The following is a 9,371-nucleotide window of genomic DNA, read 5'->3' as shown; positions in this document are numbered from 1 at the left end:
ACACTTCCTATTACAACTCTAACTTTCCTTAATATATCTTGGGCTCCCGAATCTTCTTATTCTTCGGGTAGTGGGCCTTCAATAAACCCCGGGTACTATCTTCGGCAGGCCCATTCGGGATGCCTATGTCAGTAGCCCCCGAGATTTTGCTTGAATCGTAGAGTCAGGGAAAATCTCCACTGTTTATTTTTAATCGACAGCTTTAACTTTTCTATATTTCTTCACATAAAATTCTATATTGTACAGGGATAATGGTAGTTGGGGCTAGTTCATCTGACGGATCAGGTACTAGTTAACTGCTCTCGTGGCAATCCGCAAAAACCTACTTCAAGATCACGTCCCTGGACATGTCCTCGGGATACTGGTGTAAACTTCGACAGGCGCCGCTTAAGGTCTTACCATTCTGTCGAGTCCCAGTAAAATTTATCGGGTACCTAACGCGTCCGTTAGGATTTTTCTTCGTATCTGTTGATACGGATAAAAGTAGCAAAGCGCAGTCTTCGGCGATGCCACGCCCAGCAGAACGGATCTGGGGTCTTACCTTCGCAAATTTGCGGCATTCAGAAATTGATCGCAACTTTGGCGTTCTGAGAATATATTGTCGAGTGCTTTTTCGGCTGTTGGAATGGCTCATTTTATAGAGTCAAAGATGACTTATATTGCTCTCCCGATGGGAGTATATGTAGAGTTAATTATAACTCGAAATATACTCTTTTGCTTTTCTATCTTTCTTTTTTAATTTCATCGGGTACGCGAACAGCGTTCCCGATGGGAGTAGCCCCCGAGGCTACAACCAAGGACTCGTGCTTGGTTGTAGGCTCAACATTGTAATCCACCTTGTCGCTATATTGTCATTATTTCTCGATATGATCTTCTTTTCATCTCTCGGGTGCGCGAACAGCGCTCCCGATGGGAGTAGCCCCCGAGGCTACAGCCAAGGACTTGTGCTTGGTTGTAGGCTCCCACAATTTCTATATTGCCATACTCGAAATTTTACTTTTGTCTAAGTAGCCCCCGAGCATTTGGGCAAAAACTTGTATTTGATCAAAGGCTCCCGAAGTATTCAATAACTTCTCCTGTCGTCAATCTTCTTTTATTTTTCTTGTCGGCATGCTTCCCTTAGTCAAATTTACTTCATCTCTGTTACTAGTCGTGATTTTTCTTCCTTGTGGGTCCATTGTTTCCACCATGTTGACACGTCGTGCAAGTGGGGGACACACGTCCTCCGCTTTTCCTGGCGCACGTACTGTAACGCCTGTTCTGTTCCATCTCAGTAAAAATACCTTTTTACCCTTTATCTACAAGATCTTTTTTCACCACACGATTTCTTCATCCAACGGTGCATTACTTCGCCCAATTCCTATATAAACCTTTCTTCATCCTTTGTTCACATCTTCGTTTGCGCCGCACCTCTGTTCCTCTTTGCAAAAAACTTTCACTGCGCCCAACTCTCTTTGATCTTACACACGCACGAACTTTGCTTTTCCAGTGCCGTTGATGCCACCGCGCACGCGACTCACTCGCCACAGTACTCCAGAGTCCAAGATGGCCGCTGAAGATCTTGAGTGGGAGAGATCTAAAATCTCCAACCAAGACGTCAACATGCTGAAGAGGCTAGGCCTGATGAAGAAAGAGGACGCCATCCGCTTTCCCAGCGAAGAAAGCTACCCAACCCCTCCAATAGAGTACCGGGTTAGTTTCGTTGATCACCTCATCCGCGGCCTTTCTGCCCCAATTCACGATTTCCTCCGCGGCCTTCTTTTTGTTTATGGGATTCAGCTGCACCAGTTGACCCCCAATTCCATCCTCCATGTCTCTATTTTTATCACTCTTTGCGAGTGCTTCCTTGGAGTCCCTCCTAACTGGGCTCTGTGGAAACGCATTTTCTGCCTCCGCCGCAATGGCTCCCACAACGCCACCTATAACATAGGCGGCGTTGTTATCTATGTCCGATCTGACGTTGATTACTTCGACGTCAAATTTCCGGATTCTGTCCAAGGGTGGCGCAAAAGGTGGCTCTACATACACGAAGAAAGTGCTAATTCTGTTGAGCATAACATAGTCCCTTTCGACGGAAGTGCCAAAATTCTGCGCCGCCGCTCCTGGGATGCTGAAGCTTCCGAAGAAGAGAAAACGTCGATAGAAGCACTTATGTCTCGTATTCATCAGCTTCAAAATACTCGAGGCAAAGAACTGTCTGGTGTTCAAATCACCGCCTACTTCCTTAGGATTAGAGTGCAGCCTCTTCAGGCCCGCAAAAATCCCCTTTGGACGTATGCTGGTGAAAATGACGCCAATAGGCTCTCCAATGATCTTTCTGTAAAGGACTTGGAGAAGCTGATTCGAAGAATTTCCTCGCTTAACAAGAAGGATCCTATTCCCTCCTCTTGCCGTGTGGAACCATACAGCTCCACCAATCCTCTCCCTGAGGTATTTTGTCTTTCCGAATTTCTGTTTTGTTCCGAACTTTTCCTGCATCTCATTGTATTGATACCTCTCTAATTTTCTTTTGTCGCTATTTTCCTGCAGAACCATCCTACTGTGGCGTCCCTTCCTCCTCTTCCTGAGGATGGAGAAGTCGAAGAAAGGGCCATTGTCACGGATGACAATCAAGAAGCTCCATCCTTTGTGAACGAACCTGTGGATTCACGAAAATCTGCGGGTAATTCCGAAGGTACTTCGTAGGCACAATCTCCTCCTCCCGCTGTCTCCCCGAAAGGCAAAAGGAAAAGGAATAATGTCGAATACTCCGGCACTTCCAAAGCCGAAGAAGTTGATCCTTCACACCAAAAGGCAACTTACGATCCTTATCTTGAATCCCTCGTCAGCTCGTAAGTCATTTTTATTTCTCCTTATTTCTGTACCCGAAATGTTTTGTCTTGTCTTGCTTTTTATGCTGTCTTCTTTTAATCACAGTGATGACGAAGAAGAAGTACGAACTGTCGACGTGGCTCCCCGTACGAGCACGTCACATACTTTGCTTGCTTCGGACACACTAGTTGAAGGAGAAGAAACTTCGCCTCGTCAACGAAACGTCGTCACCACTACTTCGCCATCAAGCCCCCTTGCGCCTTCACCAAAAAGGACAAGGATCGAAACGATTGTTGAGCCTGCCCCTCAGTTAGGCGGCTCTTCTACTTTGCTCTTGGATGATGTAAGTTTGTCGATATCTATATTTCCTCTATTTTGCTTTTTCACGCCTTCACTCGTTTTTCATACCGATATTTCTCTCTCTTTGTTCTTCTTTGACAGCCTATGATCAAAGAGCTTATTCGCATCGGATCCCAATTCATTGGGTACCGTGAGTATGCCAACAGAGCTGAAGGTAATAACTTTTTTACTGTCTTTGTTTTTGACTTCTTGCTCCTGTCCTTTGTCGCCATTTTTGACCTTTCCTCTTTTTTTTTATTTCGACAGAGAAACTTGCAGAGGCCAACAAACGTGCCGACGCACTTGCTCAAAAACTGGAGCAAAGTGAAGCGGCCCGCAAGAAAGCCGAACTTGTTGCTAGCGAAGCCAAAGCAGAGGCTGATGAAGCCAAAGCGAAAACTGCTCGTGTCGAGGATCTGCAGAAAGGACTTGAGGATGCTGAAACTGCTTTAAACGAGCACAAAGCTGCACAGGCTGATCGTGAGCAGGGGATCCTCAAGCGTCTGAAATCACAAAGTCGACGTACTCAAAGTAATATTATTGGTCCCTTCTATTTTTATGCTACCCGCTGTTTCTTGTTTTTGACCAACGTTTTGTTTCGTGTGGCAGATCAAACAAACCAAGAGTTTGACCTGGAAAATCCCGACAATGATCCTCTCCTTGACGCACTTTCTTATCTGGAGCTTCATGGAGCAGAAATTCGTGAAGGCGTGGCAAATGCTAGTGCGGGACTGTCGGCGCTGTTCCCCTACTTCTTCCCGAAGAAAGAGGAGCCCCCGACTTTCCTTGCCCTTGCCAAGAGCTTCAATTCATCAGAGGACCTTGGACTGAAGATGCGTCAGGAAAATATGAAGATTCTTCATCGAAAGCACTGTTGCCCTGGTTGCTGACAGCCAACAGACTGTTGATTGGATGAAAGTTGGCGACACCGATCAGATAGAGCAATCAAGATGGAGGTCGCTGATTAAGGCAGCCAAGCCCAACACGAAGAAAATCTTGGCCTATCTCGGGATCAAACCAGCTCCAACTTCTAGCTCATCAAGGCCGGAGGTCTAGTTGCATGCCTCTTTGTTTTTCTTTCTCTGTTTCTTTTGCTCTTGTCGCCAAAGTAGTTATTTGGCGACACGTACTTCATTAGCTCCACTGTAAGGCCTTTGTAATTATTCCGAAAGATTAATGAAAACTCTATCTTTGCTTGTTGATTGATGTTGTCTTGTTTTATTAAATTTCAGTTGGTATTTGATAACTATACTCCATCTTCCGCTCCTTCCAATGTTTCGCCTTCTTCTTCTCGCTCAAGGAAAACTCTTGCTGATACTACACCTGTCGAAGATTCCTTGCCGCAAGAATTGGATGAACTTCGGCAGCAACTTCAGTATGCAAAGAAGCAAACACTTGTGATGATGGAAAAGTCACGTAAGTCATCTGAAGCCGAAAAAATTGCACTTCAACAAGCTCGCGAGGCCGTGGCTGCTAAGGAAGTCGCTGCTTCCGAGGCTGAAAAGGCGACTACTCGAGAAAATTTCATGCTCGAGTTAATGAATGAAGCCAGTGTGGATATGTCGGGTATGCTTGTTTCATCCTCTGATATCTTCCGTCTTCATGCTGCGTCTCTTAAAGTTTTCTGCTCTGTTGTTTTAATAGGTTCCTTTACTGATGCTGTTGCCGAAGAAGAGAGGGTAAATACTAGGACGAACCTCCTTGTTAACCTTGCCCTTGACCATGGTTCTCTGTTTTGGGCTACCCCAGAGAGGACCCGCCAGATTGTCAGATTTCATGATCGTGCCTCTCAAACTCGCGACTTCCTTGACTTCTGTACCAGGACCCTGTCTATGGTTTATAACTCCATGTTTCCTCGGAACGTTCAACCACAAACTCTTCCCGAGTTAATGGGGAAATTTAAGGATGCCCACAAGATCCATGATTTTGTCAGAGCTCAACTGGTAGCTGGCGCCAGATTTGCCCTTATCATGCTTCAGATCTGCCACTCAAAGCTTGACCTGACCCAAGTTGTTGCGAAAGTTCATGAGAAGGTAAGGCGCCGAAGAGTTGGTGTCGACCGAATTAACACGAAGGTTTCGCCTATAGCCGAAGAAATGATTGAAGACCTTCTTCGGATGGATGCCGACTTTTTTGCAGATGGTCATTATGCTGATTTTCTTGGCGCTGCTCCTGAAGAAAACAGAATTACCCTTGATGACATATTGAATCATGACTGATTATTTTCCTTTGGTAGATAACTCTTCTTTGTTTCCCATAATTGTGTTTATATTGTGAAGCAATCATCATATTTCTGTATTTGTCTAGCCCCCGAGTGTTTCGGTGGCTATTTACTGTATTTGTGTATTGCGAGGTTTTGAACCAAGGCATTTATTCAATATGTAGTTTTGGCGAATATCAGCCCCCGAGCTTATTAACTCACGAGGTATTTGAATACCAAGGCGAGGCTTTTCTTTTTTCGAGGAATTATATTGAAATTCGTCGGGTCGGAGACTTTGAGTGTGTCGATGAAGAAAAGTTATATTGACACTATCTTTATTATATTGCAGCACCGCGAGCCCGCCTCATTAAAAACCTTTTCCGGCCCCACTCGGTGCCCCGAAAAAGGAAAAGAGTGCGTCTGAAAACTCGCGGGCGTTTCATTACATTGAAGTTTTACAAGGACTATATTTTAGCTCTAGGCGTAGAACCGCCTGAGTTGCGCCACGTTCCAGGGGTTTTGCTCCTCCACCCCTGTCTTCTTGTCCTTTATCCTGTATGCTCCTCCTCCGATTACTTCCGTGACAATATAAGGGCCAAGCCATGGTGACTCGAGTTTTTCATGACTTTTTTGCGTGAGCCGAAGAACTAGGTCTCCCACCTGAAAAGATCTTGGCCGCAAACGTCGACTGTGGTAATTCTTCAAGTCCTGTTGGTATTTGGTTACCCGAGACAGTACTTCGTCTCTAGCTTCATCAAGTGCATCGACGTCATCTTCTAGCGCTTTTCTCGACACCTCTTCATCATATTCTACGACTCGTGGAGAGTCATGCTCTATCTCGATTGGTAATACTGCTTCTGCTCCATGAACCAAGAAGAACGGAGTTTCTTGTGTTGCTGTGTTTGGTGTTGTTCGTATGCTCCATAATACACTGGGCAGCTCCTCTGGCCAGGTGTGTCGAGCTTTCTCCAGTGGCGCTAATAAGCGTTTTTTAACGCCGTTGCAGATGATTCCATTAGCTTTCTCGACTTGGCCGTTGGTCTGCGGGTGCGCAACTGACGCAAAGTGTAACTTGATACCCACTTCTTTACAATAATCTTTGAATTCGTGGGATGTGAAGTTGCTGCCATTGTCTGTGACAATGCTATGGGGCACTCCAAATCTGAAGACGAGGCCTTTTATGAATTTTACTGCGGATGCTCCGTCTGGTGAGTTTATCGGCTTCGCTTCTATCCACTTTGTAAATTTGTCGACAGCTACTAGCATGTACTCCTTTCCTCCTGGCCAGGATTTGTGTAACTTGCCCACCATATCAAGTCCCCATTGGGCAAAGGGCCACGACAATGGTATTGGTGTTAGTTGTGCTGCTGGAGAATGAGGTTTTGCGGCAAACCTTTGACACGCGTCGCAAGTTCTTACTATTTCCTTGGCGTCTTCGATTGCTGTCAACCAATAGAATCTTGCCCGAAAAACCTTGGCTGCAATAGCTCGACTACTCGCGTGGTGGCCACATATTCCTTCGTGTACATCCTTCAGAATTATTCTTCCTTCTTCGGGTGTAACACACCTTTGCAGGACGCCTGAAATACTTCGCTTGTACAATTCTCCTTTGATCATCGTGAAAGCTTTAGAGCGTCGAATTACTCGCCTTGCCTCAACTGGATCATCGGGTATTTCTTTCCTGAGGATGTATGATATATATGCTTGCATCCAAGGAACTTGTACCATCATTACAAGCTCTTGGTCCTCTTCATCCTCCGTGTTTTCTGTGAGGGGTGTCGAAGTTTTCTCTTCTTTTGATTTTTTCTGCACCTTTTTTGGCTTCGTGGATCTCTCCGTTATTTCTTCCCAAAATACTCCTGGTGGGATTGGAAGGCACTGCGACCCGATGTTTGCGAGGACGTCAGCTTCATCGTTGCTCAATCTACTGATGTGATTTACCTCGCATCCATCAAATAACTTCTCGAGCTCATTATACACCTCCTTGTATGCTACCATGCTATCATTGACTGCGTCACATTGGTTCATAACTTGCTGAGCCACCAATTGTGAGTCGCCAAATATTTTTAATCGAGTTGCACCGCAAGCTTTCGCCATCTTCATCCCGTGTATGAGGGCTTCATATTCTGCTTCATTGTTAGATGCGTTAGGGAACGTCATCCGAAGGATGTACTTCAACTTGTCGCCTTCAGGTGATATAAGTATTACTCCTGCGCCAGCTCCTTCTATTATCTTGGACCCGTCGAAATTCATGGTCCAGGTTCTCGACAAGTCTGGGGGTCCTGTGTTTTGCAGTTCCATCCACTCTGCGATGAAGTCTGACAGAATTTGTGACTTGATTGCTTTTCTTTTTTCATACGTGATGTCCCGAGGGGAAAGTTCTATTCCCCAAAGGGCGACACGACCCGTAGCTTCTGGATTGTTTAGTATATTTGACAAGGGAGCTTCATTGACCACTATGATCGGGTGTGCCGAAAAATAGTGGCGCAATTTTCGTGCTGTTGTGAACACTCCATATGCTAGCTTTTGGTACTGAGGGTACCTTTGTTTTGAGGGCGATAAAACTTCGCTGATGAAGTATACTGGCCTCTGCACTCCGTGGAGTTTTCTTCTTCCTCCCTTTCAACGACAAGGACTGTGCTTACTACCTGGGGTGTGGCCGCAATATACAGTAGTAAAGGCTCCTTCTCTTTTGGCGCCACCAAGATGGGGGGTGTCGAGATTTTGCGTTTGAGGTCTTCAAAAGCTCTGTCCGCTTCTTCATTCCACTGGAATTTATCTCCTTGCTTTATGAGGGCGTAAAATGGTAGCGCTTTTTCCCCTAGCCTGGCGACGAATCTGCTCAAGGCTGCGACTCGCCCAGTTAACTGCTGTATTTCTTTCAACTTTGTTGGCTTCCTCATTGTTACGATAGCTTGTATTTTATCGGGATTTGCTTCAATCCCTCTTGCTGAAACTAGAAACCCTAGAAGTTCTCCTGCTGGGACGCCGAAAGAACACTTCGTCGGGTTCAGTTTGAGGCAGAACTTGTCAAGGTTGTCGAAGGTTTCCTTGAGATCCTCGATCAGCGTTGCCCCCTTTTTTGATGTTATGACGACATCATCGATGTATACTTGCACGTTTTTCCCAATCTGTGTCGCCAAACACTTCTGCATCATCCTCTGATATGTTGCTCCCGCATTTTTCAGGCCAAAGGGCATTGTTCTGTAGCAAAAAACGCCGTATGGTGTAATAAATGCGGTCTTTACTTCATCTTCTTCTTTCAATCTGATCTGGTTATAGCCAGAATATGCGTCCAGGAAGGAAAGACGTTCGCACCCAGCCGTGGAGTCGATAATTTGATCGATCCTCGGGAGGGGAAAGTGATCATTTGGACAATGTTTATTGAGACACGTAAAGTCGATGCACATGCGAAGGACTGTCGTGTGTTTCTTCGGCACCATCACTGGGTTAGCTACCCATGTGGCTTCTGTAGATATCTCTTTGATAAAACCAGCATCCTTCAGTCGATTTATTTCTGATAACATAGCTTTGCGGTTTGGTTCCGAGAAACGCCGCAAGGGTTGTTTGATTGGTCTCGCGAGGGGATCTAAGTTGAGGTGGTGCTCGGCAAGTTCCCTGGGTACTCATGGCATGTCAGCTGGACACCATGCGAAGATTTTCCAGTGCTCACGGAGGAACTTGACGAGCGCGCTTTCCTATGCGATATCCATATTTGTTGCAATGGACGTCGTCTTTTTCGGGTCTGTCGGGTGAATCTGCACCTCCTTAGAATTTTTCTCGGTATTGAAAGTTGATTCTTTATTTGGCCTTCCAACGTCTGGCAGCACGTCGTAATCAGTCATGCTTTTTGACGCCAAATACTCAGCTTGCATCCCGAAAGTTTCTGATAGCCGATGAAAATCCTTGTCGCACTTATCGGCTAAGGCGAAGCTTCCTTTGACTGTGATTGGTCCCTTTGGTCCAGGCAATCTCCACAACAGGTATGTATAGTGTGGCACTGCCATAAATCTAGCGTATG

Source organism: Lolium perenne, chromosome 2 (genome assembly GCF_019359855.2).
Source record: "Lolium perenne isolate Kyuss_39 chromosome 2, Kyuss_2.0, whole genome shotgun sequence".
Lineage (NCBI taxonomy): Eukaryota > Viridiplantae > Streptophyta > Magnoliopsida > Poales > Poaceae > Lolium > Lolium perenne.
The sequence above is the reverse complement of the archived record's forward strand: the minus strand, read 5'-3'. Positions refer to the sequence as shown.